This window comes from Anoplophora glabripennis, unplaced genomic scaffold (assembly GCF_000390285.2).
Source record: "Anoplophora glabripennis isolate ALB-LARVAE unplaced genomic scaffold, Agla_2.0 scaffold69, whole genome shotgun sequence".
Taxonomy (NCBI): domain Eukaryota; kingdom Metazoa; phylum Arthropoda; class Insecta; order Coleoptera; family Cerambycidae; genus Anoplophora; species Anoplophora glabripennis.
This window is the reverse complement of record NW_019416383.1, coordinates 834985-858054: the sequence shown is the minus strand read 5'-3', so window position 1 is coordinate 858054 and position 23070 is coordinate 834985. Positions and strand designations below refer to the sequence as shown.

The window sequence follows — 23070 nt, the reverse complement described above, 5'->3', positions numbered from 1 at the left end:
GTCAACTCTAATTAGGTGTATAGATAATAATAAACTAATAATTTCTTTAAAAATGTTTCGAAAGTATAGTAAAAAAACGTAGTAAAAATAAACATGCCAGTGACATACGTAACACTAAATTTGGGAATTGGTACAATTCATGTGCTTTTTTAAATGTTAAAATTCACTTGTTTGATGATTGCGATAGGCATATAATTGAAAATATGCTGTTGATTCCTAGTTAAAAAAAACATAAACATTTAACGTTGTAGCAACAAATATTGTCACAATAAATGTCATTTTTATTACAGACAGTAAAATTTACTACTATACCAGTAGGACAAATATTTCTAAATAAGGAATGCACTTTACAAAAGTGTAAAAGGACGTAATATAACACTGCACCACATTGTTACAAGGCGAGAGAAGCAGCACTATGAAAGTTTACTTTATTTTATAGCAGAAATGTATATTTAAGTTTATTTATTTTACAACCTACATAGAATCCCTAGTTGGTCACTATTAGGCTTGAGAGATTTCACACATATCTTTGTGACAGTCACTGTTTGTACGTAAAATATGTGTAACTACGAATATTTGACCAGCTTTTAACGGCTAATGTGCAAATGTTTGTCATCATTTAACTTAAGTACGTGTCTGTCTATACAGGGCGTTTCGTAATAGTGTGCGAATATTTAATTGTTGAAGGGTCTGACAATTCATCAGCCAACACATTTTCTATTTCTGATTTAATTTAAATTAGTATAATAATGGTATATATTATTATATTTTTAAATAATTTAAAATTCTACACTGAGGGAAATATTTATTATTCAACCATAAGTAGATATTGGTTATGGTGCTATTATAATTAAACATATTTTGCTAAAGGAGTATTAGAGGTTAAACAATTTTTTGCTAACTTTTTATTTGTTGTGGCAAGACCATCTTGTTACAGTACAATTTTTACCCTAGCAAAAGTTTTAATCACGGTTGTTAGGTTGTCATCCTAGGATGGCGAGTTTTACGACCATACCAGCAAATATATTTTTTTACTACAAGTAAGTGACTTTTTAGACACTAATAAGTGATTTTTCTGCCACAACTATGTACAGGCTGGTGGATTTTCGATAGTTTTATAGGGTACAGCCAAAACGGCGATAGATACAAAAAATCTGATATCGATGTCCCGTTCTCCTAATTACAAAACCAATATTTATATAATATCGGAAAAACTGTGCGATTTATAAAAAATCCGAGAATCTAGCTAACAGTAGCTAGATATTTTTTATTTTTACAATTTTTTCTATGCCATAAGTTCGCCATTTTTAACCGTTCATAGGTAGGCCTCAACTAAAGCCAATTTTCAATATAATAAGTTATCTACTTACATTTAGTAGAGAAAATTCTAGGAAAAATATACTAATTATCAATATTATTATTCAAGTAAAGCAGCGACTTAAGGTAGTAAATTCGTGTTAGCCAAACAATTTTTGTATNAGGCTTGAGAGGTTTCACACATATCTTTGTGACAGTCACTGTTTGTACGTAAAATATGTGTAACTACGAATATTTGACCAGCTTTTAACGGCTAATGTGCAAATGTTTGTCATCATTTAACTTAAGTACGTGTCTGTCTATACAGGGCGTTTCGTAATAGTGTGCGGATATTTAATTACAGAAGGGTCTTGAAAATCCATCAGCCAACATACATTTTTCATTGTTTTAATTTAAATTAGTATAATAATGGTATATATTATAATATTTTTTAATAATTTAAAATTCTGCACTGAGGGAAATATACATAAGTAGAAATTGATTAACCCTAACAAAAAATCTGCTTTAAATAAAAAGGTTATGGTGCTATTATATTAAAAAATATTTTACTAAAGAAATCGATATAGAGGTTAAAACATTTTTTGCTAACTCTTTATTTGTTGTGGCAGGACCATCTTGTTACAGTACAATTTTTACCCTAGCAAAAGTTTTAATCACGGTTGTTAGGTTGTCATCCTAGGATGACGAGTTTTACGACAATACCAGCAAATATATTTTTTTACTACAAGTAAGTGACTTTTTAGACACTAATAAGTGATTTTTTTGCCACAACTATGTACAGGCTGGTTGATCTTCGATAGTTTTATAGGGTATAGCCAAAACGGTGATAGATACAAAAAAATCTGATATCGATGTCCCGTTCTCCTATTTAAAAACCAATATTTATGTAATATCGGGAAAACTGTGCGATTTGTAAAAAATCCCAGAATCTAGCTAACAGTAGCTAGATATTTTTTATTTTTACAATTTTTTTCTTGTCATAAGTTCGCCATTTTTAACCGTTCATAGGTAGGCCTCAACTAAAGTCAATTTTCAATATAATAACTTATCTACTTACATTTAGTAGAGAAAATTCTAGGAAAATATACTAATTATCATTATTATTATTCAAGTAAAGCAGCGACTTAAGGTAGTAAATTCGTGTTAGCCAAACAATTTTTGTATTATGATTCTAACGTTAATAAGAAAAATTGCTATTATAAAGCAGATTGTCTTATTGTTAGCAAAACTTTCCTATAGGAACAGGTAGTGTTCAGAACATGTTCACAATGTTATTTTAATTCACAATGTTATTATTTGTCTGCAAAATTTATTTGCAGACAACTCTATTCCATAATTGAAGCACGCTTTATATTCTACATAATTCTCAAATTTATGTATATGGGGTGTTCCGTTCATGTTTCAAAAAAAACTTGTGTGCAAGTTCCTCATGGGAAAATAATAGGGGAAGTTCATGTAACGTTTTTTTCTTAGACGTCTTGTTTTCGAGATACAGTGTGTTGAAGTTGTTACTTTCCAAATGGTAATCTTTATCTCGGCTAAAAATAAAAATGTCAAAATTTGTACACGAGTAACATCAACTGTGAGTTAAGAATAACGTTTCTTTTTGAAAAGCAGTGTTGCCGATACAGGTAATTGAAGGGGTACAAAAAAAATATGTTAAAAGTCAAAATTTATTACATTTCTAAACGGTTCTGTAAAGTCTAAAGCATACTACAAAAAAAAAGGTATACTTGTCGAAATTCGATGGCATGTACCATTTTCGAGTAAAATGAAGTTGCATTTTTTGCTCACATAAAGTGGCACAAGTGCATTAACAAAATATTAAATTGAAAGAGGACTTTACTATTGAATGATCTGTAGACATTTAGTTACCAACAGTATTTGCATTTACGACTATAATTTTAATTTCTTACATCACATAAAACAATTAAATTGTAAAATAGTTTATTAACTAAAAGCTTATTGTAAATTAACATTTAAAAAAGTAAATGAAAATAAACAGATTATAGCAATTAATTATCTATTAATAACGAATTTTGTAAACTACTACACTACCATTACTAAAATAAACAATTGTTGAATGGAGTGAACTGATGGACATGAATGCTTAAAAAAGTGATAAGAACAGAAAAATATTAGGAAACACACACGGAGACATACAGAACAAAACAGTTACACAATCAAATAAATGAGCAAAACTCGAAATACTACAGTAGATGCTGAAATTGTCCTCCATTTGCTTTTATACAACTTCATTTTTCTCGAAAATGGTTCATGCTACCGAATTTCGAGTATACCTTGGAGTATGCTTTCGAATTTACAGAACCGTTTAGAAATGTAATAAATTTTGACTTCTAACATATTTTTTTCGATTATACCCATCCAATTACCTGTACCGGCGACACTGATTTCCAGAAAGAAACCGTTTGCACATTATTATTAACGCACAGTTGATGTTTATTCGTGTACAAATTTTGACATTTTTATCTTTAGCTGATTTAAAGATAATTAAGGAAAACCATTTGGAAAGTAACAAATTCGACACACTGTATCCCGAAAACAAGGGGTCTAATTGTAAGAAAAAAACGTCACATGAACTACCCCCATTATTTTCCTATGAGGAACACAAGTTTTTTTGAAACATGAACGGTTCACCCTGTATATGTATAAGGCAATAATATTAATCATTAACTATTAATCAATTTTTAAACGATATTAGTGATAATAAAAAAAGTAAATCTGAAACTTTCTTTTTTAAACAAAAAACTTGTAACACGATAGTTGCGGAAATTATTAAATTAAATTGGTTGTTCAAGCATATGTTTGCGAGACAAATGCAACACAAATTTAATTAAGCGGTTGTATTATGCATTAGCATGCTCATCGCTGCTACTGACACATTAACAATAAATACTCTGAGGTGTGGGCTTTGACCTAGGTTCAAATCGTTTTGTGATTCATTCATCTTACTCCGCATATGTCAGTATCGGAATGCATCAGTAATTAAATTAAATTGTTTTTTTTGCTCATCCTTCCTTTTTTATTTCTAGTAAACAATATATAATAATATAAAAAAAGGAAGAAAAAAGGAAGTCGATTAACTGGATTTACTTACTGTGTCGATTTGAAAAATATTTTGGACATTATTAAAATATATAATAGATACCTTGTCCAAATGTGAGCTTTCAATATAATGGTACCCACCCAAATCAGTTTTTTATACTTATACAGAATGTCCAGAAAATGGTGGTTTGAGTAATCTTTAGAATATTGGTAGAGCGCCTTAAGCAATATTGGCCTTCAAAAACTGAAAGCTAGTAATTTTACAATACACTTTGTATGAGTATATCTGTAAAAGTCTTCAAATAAATCTAAAAATGGTTATAATATTTGAATAACTCTTGTAATTTATACAGGGCGGGCCATAAGTAACACCTCGGTCGCTAGGGACCAAACGGCAAAAGTTACAGAAACCTGTTTAGGTGGGTATGTACAGGTTGATTACGGCTACATTTTGAAAATATTTTGAAATATACAGGGTGTCCAGGAAAAGCGTATCATATCAAAGTTTTTTATTTTTATTTATTTTTAAATGGAACACCCTGTATTTTACTACTTTTTTGAAAGCACCGTAAAAAAAATAGATGAACTTTATTGAAGGTTCTGCATACCTAGGACTTATTTTTTGTGAGATATTTTAATTTTAGTGAAAATGCAGGCTTAGCGTAGAAGTTTAATATTAGCGATAAAAAAATTATTTTAAGGAAGCAGCTTTGGAGAGTGTATTTTTGGATCCTCGAAGTTATAAATTATTATATTCGTCGTCACTTAGTATTGTACAGGGTGTTCAAAAAACTGCTGAATACTACAATGGTGACTGCATATGTTCTTCTTGAGACACCCTTGATACAATTTTCTTATGTCAAAAAATCCGCAACTAAAAACACTAATTGACGTGTCTAAGCGCCTTTCCACAAAATAATTAGGTAGGTACTTGAATTTTAAACGAATTTGTTCCTTTCGTCATGAACGCACTGTATATGAAGGCCATATGGCAAAAACGATGAAAGTCAGTTAAGTATATTTCATTTGCTAGATAATGAATTTTAAAATTTCAAACAATTTAAATTTTAAATCAAAATTTTTGTAAACGGGTAATTATTTATCAGTGAAAACGATAAAAGTATCCTTAGACAGCTATGTATTTTTTTGGTAATAATATCCTTATTATACCGTAAAAATTGGCTTTCCGCGTTTTTGCCTTGTAGTCTTCATATTTTATACGTTATTTTACAAAATTTTAGTACTTATTATTAACAAAAAAGTTCTGCTTAGTAAAATAGTTAACAAAACAAATTTTATCTACGTTATAAATTATTATTATTTATACTTAAAATTATGTTTAATGAGTTTTGGATACTTTACAGTTATTTATGAACAAAATGTATTTAAATACCGAGTGGAAGTGATAATTTAGGGTACCTCATGTGATATAAAATTATAAATTCATTTATTACGATTGTGAGGTAGTAGTTTGGATCTATCAGAAATATATGCTCTGTAATAAGTTCAGTGAAAGTGGACTGATCTAAGCAAAATTCCTTCTGAAATCAGTTCCAACCCGCTATTATTGGAACGGACACGCTGGAACGTATAAAAAATATTGATTAATTTTGTGAAAGTTTGCGTATAAACTAATTAAAATTTTCACAAATCAACAAAAGAAACGTATTTTCAATTTGGGATGCCTTATACGAATAATGTCAGGATATAAATACATAAGTATCGTTATATAATTTTCAGCAGTAATCTGGTAGGAAAAGTCACAATATATAAAAAAACTTCGTTATAAAATTGTGAGATTTGTGCAAATTTTTAATTAGATACATTTTTATTTCAGTAGGTACATGTGAAAAAACTGAAACCAATCAACCAATCAAATCAACCAATATCTCTATCTTTAATGCTGCTTTTTAGAAACACACCATTCGTTCATTTTTTTAATAACACATACCGACAAAATTTTAAACCAAAAAAATTAACAAACATTCTGAATGCAGTATTCTTCCCTATATTTGAGTTATGACGATATTATACCATAAGCAAATTTCCCCCATCTGAAAGTACTTACTACTTTTCCCGATTAAAATCTCTCTCCGAGAAATCGTCTGTTGAAATTGATTAACTTGGTATATTCATCTGCAGGATGTAAATAAATAAGTGCGAAAAAAATCAGGGGGTGATTCCCTGTCGAAAAATAAGGTGAGTCTTTCATATAAAAAAATATCATTTGAACACCGCCTATGAATACAATCGCTTAAAGAGGGTGCCAACAAAGTACTTTTTAATTTTTTTCTGTTATAACAAAAAAGTGACAGAAATGATATTAAATAGACTTTTTCTGCTTTCGAGAAGCCACCCCTAAGAATTATTTCTTTTTTTCTTACTACTACCTTATCATTTAAAAATTCATTGGAGATAGCCTTATTCATTCTAAACAAAAATGGTCTCTTGTAATTTTTTTGTAAAATTAACAGTTTCTGGGCAAAAGATTTTATTAAAATCAATTACACGGCATGATTGGCACAGGATAGAAATTTTATCGAACTATAATTTATCTTGTAGCAGTTGTCACGTTGACATTTTGTCATGGCAACTTAATTATTATAATTAAATCAATAATTTTATTAAAAATGTGATAAAACTTCGTACGCCAAAACCTCCATCTCCTAAATTATTTAATTATTCACTCACTCGTGTATAGCATGTCAGCGTAATCACTGTTTTTATTTTATGTTAATTACGGATGAACCTAGGCGCTATCGCCTGCTGGTGCCACGAAATTAATATAAAATGCCGAATGTTTTTTTATTTGTTTGTGGTCCCTTTTATACAGGATAAGTCAAATTTACATCGGACCCGGAAATAACATGTGTGATAGTAATTTTGAAAATCGTGTTCTTCATGTGAATATTTTCCAAAAATGCTCTCTTTTCGAGGTAGACGATGATAAAGTTTAAAAGAAATTCATTATTTTTTATATCTTCGAAATTGACTGTCCAAATACAGGTGTCCAAAATTCCGGAAAAGAAACATTTATTTTTCCCGAGAAAATTAGAAAAAGTAACGGAACAATTCGAAAAAAAAATAACATTTAGTTGAAAAAACTTTGATGTGTAACAATATATAAATTCTAAGTCAGCATATACTTAATATAATTCTAAGTCTATATGGCTTAACCAGTAAGACGATTATGTTAGGTATTCTAAAATGTAGTAACACAGTAATTGGAGCTGCGGTAGTCGAAGTGTCAAAGCATAGATTCAAGAAAACACTGGATCGATCTGGGTATATATCTAGGTATGTGTCTGTCAGGAGATTGTATACCCGGGAAGGAAAGAAAGGTCGGAAGTCTGCATTACCGTAAAAGGAGGCCATTTTCAACAACTGCTGTGATTTTTGTTATTTATTTGCTTGGTTTTTTTTATCATGTTGCCACTTTCTTTCATGTTTTCCTTTATAAAACACCATTTATCTTGAAAACGGTTCGCGTTAGAGCTTTTGATGATGCGTGTCGTTTTTGTGTAAAAAATACTGACGGTTTAAAATATTCTTTCAAAATGCCCACTCCCCAGAGTTGTAAAAATTGGGGGGAAAAATCCTTACGCAGTCCTAAAATCTCCACCACTGTCATATGAACAAAAATTGAATTAACTCTCAAAAGTAGCTAATGTTAATGATAATAAATTTGAGTTCTGTTTCTCAAACGGTTCCTGAAACATCGTCAAAAAACTGAAAAAAGTTATATTTTTTTGACACCCCATATCTAGAAAACGGTGCTTTTAGTATCATGTACTTACATCTGTTTCAATTCGCGCTTATTGATGATACACCCTATATATGCCTTTATTTTGTAAAATGTCTTTTATATTTTTTATTTTTTTATTTAATTTTTATTTGCCCAACGGGAGAAACCCAATGACAGGATGAATACTACAGCTACAATAAATACACATAAACACAAGAAGCAGAAAAATTTAAAATAAGTAAAAAAATAAAAATTTACCAAATAGTAGGTACAAACGTTAATCAGAAACAACGTCAGTCAACCAATAAATAGCAAAATAGTAAAGTCTCATAAGAATTAGTATATCTAAAAATCATCATAAAAACATAACAGAAACAACTACATAAGTAATACAAAAACAAAAAAGGAATTAAAAACCGAAAACTAAATCGTGAGAATAGAAAATTCTTTTAATATGTGCTATAGAACTATTGAATATATTCAGACTATTCTCCACATTATGACAATTAAAAAGCATTTGATGTAAAGGAGACCACCGCAACATGTTTGTGCGGAAGAAGGAAGACTGAACAAACTATTTGATCTGGCATTTATTCGAGGAACACGGTAATTTATTTGCGTTATAAGCTCAATGCAATCAATATCGTGGCTGACAATTTTGTACAAGAACATTATCGAGTACATAAATAACCCTTCTCCTAATTAAATTATGCATCTCAAACCTATAAAAAAAATATTGAGGAAATCCCAGATATGGATAGATCCCATCTAACAAGAAGATGAAACTAGCCGATTTAAGAAACCTCTACACTTTTTCTAATGATGTCATGTAACAATCATAATAGGAAGACCAAACCACAGAGGCATAGGTACTCCAACTTGGGTTTGGGTCTAACAAAGCTACGTAATGTAGGCATATTCTTAAAGTCCTTACTATTTTGAAAAATAAAACCTAAGTTTTTGGTTGCCCCTGTGACAGATTCAGCAATATGTGCAAAGAAGGTTAATTTTGGGTCAAAGATGACCCCTAAATCCTTAATATGCTCAGGGCTTTATACGTTTTTCCACGACTTAAATACTTTACTGTTATTTTTTTGTACAGTTTATGTTTGGGTTGAACATTGGTTATAGGACTATTCAGTACGCGCTTAAAGTATGGAATAAATTTAGTAAAAACGAAACAATTTTTTTTTTTGGGAAAATCCTTGAACAGGTCGATTTTTAATTTAAAAAATACATATTTTAGAATAAAAAGCGATTTTCAACCGTCATTTGTTTTCGAATAATGACGTCATCGACATTTTTTTTAAATAGCAACTCCCTATTTTTTTTCTTGATTCTGAAAGATCGTTTCATTGTCGATCCGACAGTATTAAAATGTTGCCATCTTACATAGGAAAGCACCGACTTCTTGACAATACGCAAGTCTGTGTAGAAATTCTTCTTGCACATTATGAATTATTTCTGGGGTAACTGTGTATTTCATCTATAATACAATTTTGGAGTTCTTCTAAATTATGTTGTCTATTAACGTACACTTTGAACTTTAAGTAGCCCCATAAGAAATAGTCCAGGGGTGTAAGATCTAGGAATCTCGCGGATCATTCTATCGGTCCTCGTCTGCCGATCCACCTCCTAGGAAAACAATTGTCCAGAAAATCTCGAACAGGGCGCGCATAGTACGGAGGTGCACCGTCTTGCTGAAACCATAATATGGTGTCATCAGGAATATCAGGGTCATTATCGTTAGGAAAAATTAGTGCAAGCGCTGGAACAAGGTCATTTTGTAAAAACTCTAAATATCTTTCTCCTGTAAGGGTTCCTTCAAAGAAGAAAGGCCCTACTATTCTGTTGTCAACTATTCCAGCCCCCACATTTAATTTCTGTGGGTGTTGGGTATGTGTCTCTGCCATCCAATGAGGATTTTCCCGACTCCAATACCTGCAAGTTTGACGGTTCACTGTACTATACTATTGAGACAAAACGTGGCCTCGTCTGAAAAAAGTATTTGCCGGTGTAAATCTCTATTTACTTGACATGAATCCATCATAATTTCACAAAAGTGTAAGCAGCGGTCGGGATCGTCTTCATTGAGTTCCTGCACAAGTTGAATTTTGTAGGGACGATATTTTTCCTGCCTCAGGATACGTAGCACTGTGGTCTGACTAATTTCATTGTTTAATGCAACCAATCGTGAAGTATTATGAGGATTATCTACCATACTTATCAATATGTTCTGTTTGTGATCTTCACTAACGCTTGGACGTCCAGGTTTTGGAATATCTACAACATTGCCAGTTTCTCTAAATTTAGATTCTATCTTACTGACTGTTGATTGGCTGATACGGCGATCTGGATGTTTTTCATTAAATAAATCGCAAACTTCCTGCTGCGTTCTAGTCTTATCCCCGCATCCGATAAGAATTAAAATTTCAATTCTTTGTGTGACAGTTAAATGTGCCATAATACTTTAAATTCAACAATAATTTTTATATCGCTTACAATACTTAGAAAGTCGGTATGACAGTGACACTTTGTAAAGATTTACACCTACGTGATCCATAAAAAACTTCAGGCATTTCGAAAAACTAAATTTGATAACGTTTTTGCTTTATTTTAATTGATTTGGGTTTTCTAACATTCAATCGTCATTTACTCGAAAACTTTCCTATGTAAGATGGCAACATTTTAATACTGTCGGATCGACAATGAAACGATCTTTCAGAATCAAAAAAAAAATAGGGGGTTGCTATTTAAAAAAAATGTCGATGACGTCATTACTCGAAAACAAATGACGGTTGAAAATCGCCTTTTATGCTAAAATATGTATTTTTTAAATTAAAAATCAACCTGTTCCAGGATTTTTCCTAAAAAAAAAATTGTTTCGTTTTTACTGAATTTATTCCATACTTTAGGCGCGTACTGTATACACTATTAAAATAATAATAAAAACAATAATAATTTTACATTCATTACACCAAATCTTGTTAAAAATATGAATTTAGTTATATTTCTCAGAATTATACCGTTTCCTCTGGGTACCGACACTCTCATATGAAGAATTTTCTATAAACTTAAGTAAATACTGAAACCAGAAGCACTGCTTCTTCACTGATCTTCAAATTAACGTCACCAGCCTACAAATCGCAACGCCAATTTTCCCGTTCGGCGAGATCAAGCCGGCCACCAATAGAACAACCGACGCGCGTCGCGGCCACCGCCAACTCGCGTTAACGGTTCTAGCCCTTGCGGCCGACAAGGACGAGGAAGATCGGTCCGTGGACGCGTCGCCGAAGAGTAGGAGGGATTCATAAACCACATCGTCTACAACAACAAACTCGATATCAGTCTCGTCACGAGAACAATACGGTTTATTAGATAGCTTCGGCGCGCTTTGGAAAGCGCGGCCTCTCTTTGGCGTCGGCTTCCAGTGATGCTTTGAAAACCGCCGCTGAATAAACAAGCTTTTTCGTAGTAGGCGATGTCGAGTGGCTTTTTGATCGTCTGTTGTTAAGTGACAGTTGAGTGGTGTTGGTTTGAGTTGAGTGAATCTTGGTGGAAGTGATTTTATATTTTTTTAAGCATCTTCAAACAGGTAAGACAAAGGAATGCATCGCGGATTGCTAGATTTCTCGGTAAATGTGTTTTTAAGTCAAAACAAATGCGTGTTAAGGAAATTTGATTCATTTTTTAATTAAAAAAACGTTTTTTTTGTTTCTTTCCGAGATAAAAAATTTGAAAAATTGAAAAAACAAACTTAAAATAAAGACAATTGAGAAAATACTGATCAAAATATTCTTTCAGATAAATTTTATTGTAATAACCCTCCATGTTCATAAATATAAGAGATTTTAACAAAATTTATATGTTCGGGATGCCGTCAAATCTCATACCTGTTAGTATCTAGAACTTACGCACAAGTTAACAAACACATTCTTAATTTTTGTGAGTACTTAAATGCCGAAAGGGGACAAAATATTAATTCTCTATACTAAAAAAACAATGTCGAAGTTGTTTCTTTTTTAATCAAATTTCAACTTAGAAACAAACAAAGAAAATTAAATTCAGAATTTTATCCTAGGTACGATATTTGTTGAGAGTTAAGCCAATAAAGTTCTGCTATAGGAAATACTGTGACAGTTTACCACAGCAGGGGCGTGCCTTGAAATTTTCCGTCCGTGTCATTCTACTCCGGGTGTCGAATGCGGTTAATTCCAAGAAAGTGGCGCAGGCGTCTTCTTGGAATTATATCTCAATACCTAAATATCATAGACGTAAGGTTAGGTATATTAAACAGCTGTAGAATTTTGAGTGGGTTCGTTGTTTAAGCCAGCGTTGATGTCACTACGATATTCAAATACCTACCTAGCTCTTACAATGCAAATTTTTTCATGAACTAGTTCACGAAATCGCTTCATGAAGAAGTTAGACAAGTGTAATGCATACGTTGTCAAATAACTTCCTGATTTTATCCATGAAGGATTTAATCAATTTTACCTTGAAATTCAGTACCAACAAATGCTACAATAAATTGTTTACATATTTATTTCAACATGTTTGTATACAGAGTGATACTGGATTTGTAATGCAAAGTTGAGATACATTTGTTCCTGTTATATATAATAAAAAAATAAGATTTTTCAAGATATTCATCAAAATGTATTTACTTTCGAAAGTATAGTGTTATATTTGTTTGAAAGAAGTTCACGAAGTTTAAAACAATGTAAAACCAAACCCTTTATGAAGAAATTTGTGAATTCGGTTTATGAAGAGCTTCTTGAATTTATTCATGAATAAACAGAAACCTTTCAGTGACATATACCTTAATTACATAATTAATTAAGGCATTATAGTATTTACTCCTAGGTAAGGGATAATGTCACTCTATAGACATTAGATTTTCGGGAATTTTGAAGGAAAAATCTATGCAAGATATGCCAGGAACAAAAAAGGCTATATTGTACATGTTTTCAGGTAGTAAGGATATAAATCTTCGAGAGCACACGATTCATAATTAAACAACTTTTTTCCACTGCACTCGCGACCTATTGTGAATTTTTTCCAACAATTTGGATTCAAAATGGCGGGTGTAGGTGATGGCAAGCAACTACATCTTTTATTTAGAAGGCTGTATGACCGGAAAAGTTATTAAGGATGGTCTTGGAACAAAAACACAACAATTTTCTAATATTATATACTAAAAACTAGTGAACATCGTAGAGAGATTAAAAAAATATAATTGTTAATTTAGTTCAAAAAAACATTCAAAAGAGAAGTATCGAAGACGAAAAATTTTGCATTAAATTCTTAAAATAATACTGAAAATTGTTAATCAATCGAAAAATCCCTACGATGTGAAGCTCTATACAAAATTTCAAAAACATTTATAAATTTTTTGTTGTCATTCAGCATATGCCTTCAATCAGCGATGCCATATATTTGGCCTTCAAAATTGACATTTTCTTCATCCTCTTTTTATCGGCTTTATCCTAGACTCAATCTAGCCTCTATAATAGCTAACTATAGCACGCGTTATCACGAGTTACAAGCACTCCTGCAGCTTTCAGCAAGTGGATGCGCTCTATACCTCGAAAAAACTCATGTTCACGATTTTCCCACCAACTAAAACATTTTTCCTATATTCCTGACACAGTAAAGCATTGTTTAAACTATTTATACGAAAATCGTTTTTTAAAAATTCTAGTTTCGTTTCCCCTTACAGGAAATTCCGTTTATTTGTGGTTATAGAATTTAGCTAGGTACCTATAACATTAATATTACTCGATATCTCATATATGGTTACTATTTACTGCCAGCAATATTTAAACGGACGTGCTGCGAAATAGGAATATTTCAGAAGATATCCAAACAGGCTGCAACCTGATCAAGAAGATGAAATTGGTTCACGTTGCAGATGATCTTCAAGTTAGTACAAGAAGGTTATCTTCAGCTTTAGGAATCAGTAAAACTTTAGTTTTAAAAAGACTAAACCTCGATAAATATCACCCCTACCATTTTACGCCTGTGCAAAATTTATTGCCAGCAGATCTACCATTAAGATACCAATTTGCAAGTGATATCCGAAATAGACAAAATCTTAACCCTACCTACCTTTATTAATAGAATATTATTTACGGACGAGGTAACATTTAGTCGCCGTGGTATTTTTAATTTAAGAAATAATCTTATCTGGGAAATTGAAAATCCTCATTTTAAAAGAGAAAGACATTTTCAACACGAATTCAAAATAAATGTATGGTGTGGGATCATTGGTGACCATTTTTTAGGGCCATACGATTTCCAGCATATTTTGAATGGTGAGAACTACTTACATTTTTTACAAAATGACTTCATTGATCTTTTGGAAGAATTTCCACTAAATTTCAGGCAAAATATGTGGATTATACAAGATGGTGCACCTCCTTATTATATGAGAGAAGTCAGAACGTATTTAAATATCAACTTTCCTGAACGCTGAATTGATCGTGGTAGTAATTTACCTTGGCCAGCACGTAGCCCAGACTTTAATCCTCTCGATTTTGGCGAATGGGGCGCAATGAAACAACTTGTTTATAAAAGTCCCATAAATATTCGCAACCAACTTTGGGAAGAAATAAATGCAACTGCAGTTTCTTTTGGACCAATCATGTTATTTAATATGAGGCCATCTTTTATGGAACGTATGGATAAATGCATCGAAGAGAATGGTGGACATATCGAACACTTCTTTGACATAATTAAACTTGTAATGTTAGTTAGCTTAGTTATTTCTTTTCTTAATATGTATAAAATTCATTTCTAATTATGATTATTAAACTTTTTATTTAATTTTTAAAATTTTTTAAAATTTTTAAATTTTTGATGTCAGCTGCTACTATTACGTTAATATTCATCCTGTTGATGTAAAAACATGATAAGCGTATACGACGTTTACGTTAATATTTCTCGTAATGAATTAGAAGAATTATGCAGCCGATTTTTAAAATTCGATTATCTCGAAAACCGTTAAGTTTAGAGGTTGTTAACAAGTATACATTTTTGTTCTTACAATGCCGTGCCTTTAATATTTTTTTCCCAAAAGAGCGCTACCTTGATGGGCAAAAAAGTTGAGCGTACATTTATGCCACACATGTGGCTTATGTGGCGCCCTCAAAAAATACATTAAATTAGATAGCAAATTATGATTTAACATACCAAAAAAACCCCAGTTAATTTTTTTTTGTATAAATGTCCAAAAACGTTCAAGTTATTGCGAAAAATAAATTTTGAAATTTCACTTTTAACACTGTATCTTTCTTATTATCAATATTTTATTAAGGCAAGTTGGCTCAAATCGTAATATTTTAAAGTCACAAATCTACCATACTTCTATGTACAATTACTTAAGGACCACCCTGTATATAGGTATATATCTATATAAGGCTGCTTAACTTTCTTTAATTAACATCTTAAAAAAAATAATTAAGTAAACGCAAAGACTTTCAGCATTTTAGGACTTCTGTTTTCTTTATAATTTTTTGTTATAAACTTGTATTCGTAAGTAGGTTAGAGATGCTTCAATTTTAGTTTTCAAAATTTTCGTTGTAATGAAAACTCGTACATTTTGTCAAAGTATTTTCTTGTTTTCTTCCAAATTTCTCGGTACTTACCTATATTCACTGTAGTGGTACCTATTAAATAGGAATATTTTGTTGCACCTTGTTATTTCTATTACATTAGATATTCAAATCACTTACAAATTTATGAGGCTTGAGAGAAAGCTGGAATTCTTGTTATACGCAGTTACACACTTTTTTGAATTGTTTATCTACATACTATCTATGTTTGTTAAAGATTTTTGCTCCATTGTAAAGCTATTAAGCTTATTCAAACAAATTCAAGAATTGTTTCTCAAAATGAAGTCAATGTTCGATACCAGAAGTCTAGGTATGCAAAAGGTATCTAGCGTCACAGACAAGATTGTTGATATTGCTAAAAATAACTATTATATGGGCTACATATCCATAATTAATCAAAATAAGAACTAAAAACGATACATCTAAATATAATTAATACAAAAAACATATACAGGGTGATTTCACTTTAAATACAGAAACTGCAGGAATAGATTAGTTGCCAAGAAATAAGTAGAGTTTGCTCAATAAACTTTTTTCCTGGGGGGCGTGGTATGCGAGATACAGAGTGCTCAAGATTCCAAAAAAAAATTATATTTTCTGTCATATCTTCATATTGCGCTGAACGATTTGAATGAAATTTCCTACAGAGTGTTCACTTAATTAGACCTTATGCAATATTAACCTTGTGATATTAACCAGTGGCGTGCTACTAAAGGTGCCGCTGCGTTTTCCCAAGAAAAAAATACGCTACTGGCGGTTTTAGTAGAAATAATGGTTAAATTCTGGTACTGTTACGTTAAATGAATGAAAAGTGTTTCCTCGTCATGTCATGATGAGTTCCTATAATAGCCTGATTAAAAGATGTCAAAAGTGTATCGATGCGGAAGGACTTCGTTTTGAATAATTATTATAGGACGCGTTACTTAATTACTTTCTCGATGTATTTGCTAATGTTATTTTATTATTTAGCTTCATGCTTTTTCCAAAAATAAAATGATTTCTACAAAAAACCGCTAATGGCGTATCCTTTTCTTGGAAAAAGTTGGTGGACGCTTTAGTAGCACCCCACTGGTTAAACCCAGGAGGTTTTCATCAAATGAACAGATTACTTTATTAGGAAAATTCAATAAAACGTACAAATGAGCCCAAATTCGTTAACGTAACAGGCTCAATGGGACAATGGGGCCTTCAGTAGCCACAAGGGTAATATTACAGTCAATAAAAGGTCTAATTAAGTATAAGTGTCTGTAGTAAATTACATTCAATTCCGTCACCGCATTGTGAAGATATGGCAGAAAATATTTTTTATTTGGAAACTTTAACACCGTGTAGGTATCTCGAATTAGCCCAGACGCCAAGTATTATAGATCACATAAAATCCTCAGTTAAATATTTCTGTTGGAATATGTAGTTCTTTCATAGTAGTTTCAGAAAAAAAATTGTTCTGCAGGCGAGCGAATCCGGAAAATATTGGAAAATGGCAAAATGCAAAATCATGAAAAGGTGTATTTACATGGTTTTGAAGCCACCAGGTCTTATACATTTTCTTGTGAAAATGCATCCCTATGGAGATAAATCGATTGCAAAAGTTTTAAAGGGGAAGCCTTTAAAACTTTTTTTGAATCATGCTGAAGATTCATGCTGTCTGTCATGAGTTATGAACGAATTTGTCGAACGTCGACGCAAGATATCGTTTTTTCGCCGCTCCTCGCGCATTCCCGGAGATTATCTTTTGCAATCGATTTATCTCGATAGGGATGCATTTTCACAAGAAAATGTATAAGACCTTTTTCGTAGGAAATTTTCCGCTCTACAACTTTTACCAATACAACATAATACACAACGGGAGACGAAAGCTGGGTTTACGGCTACGACATTGAGATAATGGTTCAATCATCACAATGGATTGGCAAAGGATCGAATATCAAAGTGATGCTCTCTGTTTTTTCCGACTTTAATGGAATTGTTCAATTTGAATTCTTTCCTCAAGATGAAACAGAGAACCATTTGTACTATCAAGGTGTTTTACAGCGACAAAAAAGAGACTAGTTGTAGCGGGACAACTTATGGTTCTTGTACCATGACAATGCGCCCACACACTTAGCTTTGTCAGTTCGTCAGTTTTATGTTAAAAATCAGATTACTGTCCTCCGTCACCCTCCTCACTCGCCAGACTTGGCTCCTAGTGCTTTTTTCTTATTTAGCAAATTAAAATCAGTGCTGAGAGGACGCCGTTTTCAGACTTGATGATATCAAAGCAAATTCATCAAGGCCGTATCAAACGAAGCTGAAAGAGACAGAGACCAATAATGTATAAAATGAATAAATGAATTAATAAAGTTTAAAAAAATAAAGTTCGGTTATTTTCTGAACATACGTGTCTGTGTGTTTCAACTGACTAAATTGTTGAAAAAAAATTTTTTTAATATACATTTTACACTTCGGATAAAGTATGTTGGTTGAATTTCAAATATTACGGAAAATAAGATCCAAGGTGTACAAAGAAGCCATTGAACTTTTTCGCGTTTTTTATTCACCGTTACAGAGATTGATTTCCATGGTTTGAATTACTTTACTTGATGGTAAACATAAAAGTTGTTTCATCCGATTTGCTTTAGGAGGATATAATACGCTATTGGGTGCTTTGACCGTCCTCCTGTTTTTTTTCTAGACAAAATGAGTTTCTAGTTTAACGAAAGAAACCGTAACGGTACCAGTTTGGCATTCTTCTCAAAGAAATCAATCTACTGATATTTGAAAGTAGAGCAATAGTGCGACCTTTGTACCGTCTTTAATTATGTCTTAATTTCCTTTTTGCTGAATGTAAGGTGCAAAAAATTGCAATTTTTTTAATTTTTGAGGCGTTCCACAAATTTATCAGATGGACGAAATGACACAGCGATACAGCTCTTTACCGACTCGACACATTAAAACGTTATTCTGGTTTCTAGTTTCTACGCCACAGGATCCTGCACCATTTTTTTCTTGGAATTAATTTGACTGATACTAATGGCACTTTATATTGTCAAATTCGTGTTGGGTTAGAACCACCTGACTTTGACGAGAGTGCTATAAAAAGTGCTCGAAGTGCATAATACGGAAACTTAACGGTTTTGTATAAAGTAAAGCATTATGTGTATGATATGGAGGTCAAATTTAGTGTTTAGTGTGCCCTAAGCCTGATGGAAGCACTTTCACCGGAGGAATATAAAAACTTGCCCTAAAACTATGAACGGAATGGCTTTCAAATGGATGATACTTTCAAGCAGTTTTTATTGATAGATACATATTTTTTAATCGATATGCAATCTAAATTTAACAGCGAACGATAAAAAGATTTTCCAAAGAAACAGTGCTGTAAGTTCTTAAAATCGATGCTGGACCGGTGTTAATTGTAACACATCAACGTACAGTTGTAACAAGCTACAGAAAAATATTTAATACGTGATTATCTGACAATAATATTTTTATTAAGAAAATTACAACTAAATCTGAATAAATAATTAACATTAACTAAATAATCATTACAACAAAAAGTATAATCTTTATTATTAACATAAAAATCCAAAAGTGAGATCATATCCAATATTTTAAATCTAGATATACAGGGTTATCCAAAAGTAACGGTACGACAGAAAAACTTTCGTAGAAAGCATTTTGGGAAAAATTATTTCAGACAAAAGTGTAAGGATTATTCCCTGGCTATTTGATGATGACCTTGGATTTGACCTTGACTTTGACCTTCAAGGTCATTTGAAGGTCAAGTTAAGTTTTTTAAATGGGAACTCCTATTTTTTATTGCGGATTTGGAAAGAGCAGGAAAAATCCTTATACTTTTGTCTGAAACATTTTTTCCCAAAATGCATTCTTCGAAAGTTCTGCCATACCGGGACTTTTGGAAGTCGACCCACATTTGACCTTGAAAGTCATTGTCAAAATCATGGTCAAGACCAATTTTGTACGTAAATTTTCCTGCTATTTCCAAATCCGCAATAAAAAATAGGGGTTCCCATTTAGAAAACTTAACTTGGTCTTCAAATAACCTTGAAGGTCAAAGTCAAGGTCAAATCCAAGATCACTATCAGATAGCCAGGGAAAAATCCTTACACTTCCTTTGTCCTTTGTCTGAAACATTTTTTCTCAAAATGCTTTCTTCGAAAGTTTTTCTGCCGTACCGGGACTTTTGGATAACTCTGTATATATATACACATAAGTACGTACTAATAAAAAAATACGTACACATTTAATGTAAATATTTTTTAGAAATAATATACTTCCTCTAAATTGCAGTTTTAAATGGCAACCACCTTTTTTATTGGACCGTATGAAAGCTTAGGTTTTTCTGATTAATTTGGTGTCCCACATGTAGGATTTTTCCAAAAATTGCCGGTTTTCGAAATGCGCATGAATTTTGAGACACACTGTATAATAAACAAACAAAATACATATCTTATTTAAATTATATCTGATGTTCATTAACCTTAGTTACTTAACAAAGTTAGGTAAAAGAACATAAAATCTAGAAACATTTTTTTATATTTCAATCAACATTAGTCTTGCTGAGAATGTAAATACCACTTTGACTTGATGAAGTTAGCCAAAGGCTACACATAGAAGTCATATTTGATAGGGTATACAATTGTTTGCTTACAATTAGTGTTAAATATGACCATTAGACTTCGTAGTATAGTATAAAAACCAGATACTAGAGATTTCCGAAGGAATTTTTTCAAATTACGACCACTATAAACTTATTTTTCAGCATCCAGTCCGAAGAGAACTACTCATCTCACATTTCTGCTATCAATTCCGAGATGATGAATCGTTGAATCCAAATGTAACATTACACTATAACCCTATGCTTAGGGATTGCTATACATGCAAACACAAAAAGCTATAATACAGCAGACTCCTGAACCCTAAAATTACCTCGAGATGTCACATAACCTCAAATATAGCTAAATATCGTCTCAAATGTGTCGGATTCGGATTCTAAAACCTAAAGCCTGTATCAGATAATGCAATTTAGTTGCACCGACAAAATTGCGTGTATAAAATTGCATGCTTATTATTACATAATGGGACAGAATTGCTGCAATTTGTTTTAGTGTTACCAACATGTAAAATTTCTTGTATGTATCTTGTAAACAATTATATTTTATTCGAACAAAACATTGCAATGGATGAAAATTTAAAAGTAAATTGCTGAATAGCTTCAATAGTGGTGTTACTACCAACAACGGTGTTACTAGCAACAACTATGATCAACAGCCAACAACAGCTGGGTTGGTAATAAAAAAAACTTCATAAAAGTAACTAGAATCCATGCAATTTTGTTGCACGGATGTTCTAATTCATGCAATTCAGTTGCCGGGACAGAATTGCATAGTCTGATAAGAAAAATTTCAAATGGATTCTATTACGGCAACCAAATCCCTGCAACAAAATTGCATTGTCTGATACAGGGGAAATATACCTATTGTGGTTTCTGGTTTAGAAGGTTCGAATTCTGTTATGGTGCATCGAACATAATATATATTTAATACGGATTTCACTTTTCGATTTGTTATTTAAGTTCTTCTTAAAATGTGGAGTATATTTAATAAGAATTAAATATTCTAGTCATTTTATGTGAAACAAGTTTGGGATATGACGATCTGATATTTATGTGTGACCAAAATGCCTTGAGCTAGAATTAGAAAAAATAACTGAATAACATTCCGTTCCTATCTAACTATTTCCCACCTGGTCTCATCAAGGAAAACCAAATAGTGACGTAAATTATCAACAAATCTTCGTATTTTTGACAAAATACTAGTCGCATAAATATATCGTCCCATACAGGACATTGAGACAATAATTTCTTCATGTCTAATATTTAGTATTACATTGAAAAGTAATTAGGTAGTAAATGGTTAGTAAGGCGTGGGTTTTGAGTTCTGTAAAAGTAGCAACATTTGGGTTATAGATTAGTTTATAAATTTCGTGGGTATTTTCCTTTAGGGACCGAGGAACATTAATTCACCGTAATTTGTAAAAAAAAATTATAGCCATATGCCTACAACTGTGTTATAGGCATATGGTTAGCGCATGTATCTTTTATCGAAATCGTTTTTCTTAATTTAAATTACTTTATTGGTTTTATACAGTTAGCTAGCTTATTAAATACATTTTCCTGTTTATTGAATTATTTTATCAAATTAATTAACGAAAAATGAGTATATCTATTAATGATACAATGAAACAAGTTACGCTATTATGGTCAGTAAACAAGTTTTTTATAACAGCTGGGACTATTTACCAAACAATTTTAACGAAATTACCACACATACTTATGTGAATTGTATTCTCGAATGTGTATTTTGAAAAATTGCGTTTGCGATCAAATCAGTGGCGGCTCGTGACATTGTGAATAGATGAGGCCCGTAGCTTTTTTACTAGGTGGGCAAGAAAGAAAAAAAACCGTCGCAGTCAAAAATTTTTAAATTTTCAAGGTCGAACGACTAAATGCATTTGAAAATATTTAGTTGCATTTACAATATATATTATAGAAAATATAGATGTTCACGAGCAGGGTTTTCATTCAGATTTTATAAAAAATAATATGCAACTATTTGGATATTTTATTAATCCGCTGTCAAATAATAAATAGGAATAAATTTCACGTCATTTTTTATTATGGATATTTTCGCCAATAGCCCTACTATAACCGTAAATTAAAAAATTGTATTATTAATAATATAATATCATAACTTTAAAAGTAACAAAAAAACAGTGATATATTTACCTTATAATTAACAAAATTGTTCCTACTTGGTTTATGAATATTAAAAAAATAAAATATGATAAATAAGTATAAAAACAAATTTTCATAAGGTAGCCAGCCCACTTCGGTACCTATTTACATATAAAACAACGCCGCCAGCTTTTCGTTTGCCTCCACATTTAACAAAATATTTTAAAAACATAGAGAATATTTTTAATAACAGGTTTATTTGCCCGTCTTTTAAATTTGCAAATTTATTTATAATGTCTTTATAAAATTGAGGATGAGTACTAAGACTTTGCAATAGTTCTTTTTCTATCGTCATCACTGTTGTTTAAGCGCTCTTGTTTTATCGTATTTCTAAGTCTTAATGCGCTTAAGACACAAAATGCTTCTTTCTACCGAGACACTTGTTGCAGGAGTTGTTAAAACTGGGCAAAACAATTTGTTTGTTTCCGAAAATACCATTTTAAATTCCTTGTATAATATTTCTATAGTTTTTTGAACATCTAAATTACGAAATTGTTCGTCTCTGTATAAAATATTAAGTTCGTTTTTCA

The 23070-nt window shown here is 31.6% G+C and overlaps 1 protein-coding gene across 1 annotated transcript in view; it reads left to right on the top strand.

Annotated features, from left to right (window-relative positions):
* Positions 1-11643: 11643 nt before the first annotated feature.
* Positions 11644-23070, top strand: part of LOC108917037 (zinc finger protein 570-like) — an 89271-nt gene continuing 77844 nt past the window's right edge. The window contains exon 1 of the mRNA XM_023454362.1: positions 11644-11723. The gene's annotated coding sequence lies outside the window, so the exon portion shown is untranslated. The remainder of the gene's footprint in view (positions 11724-23070) is intronic.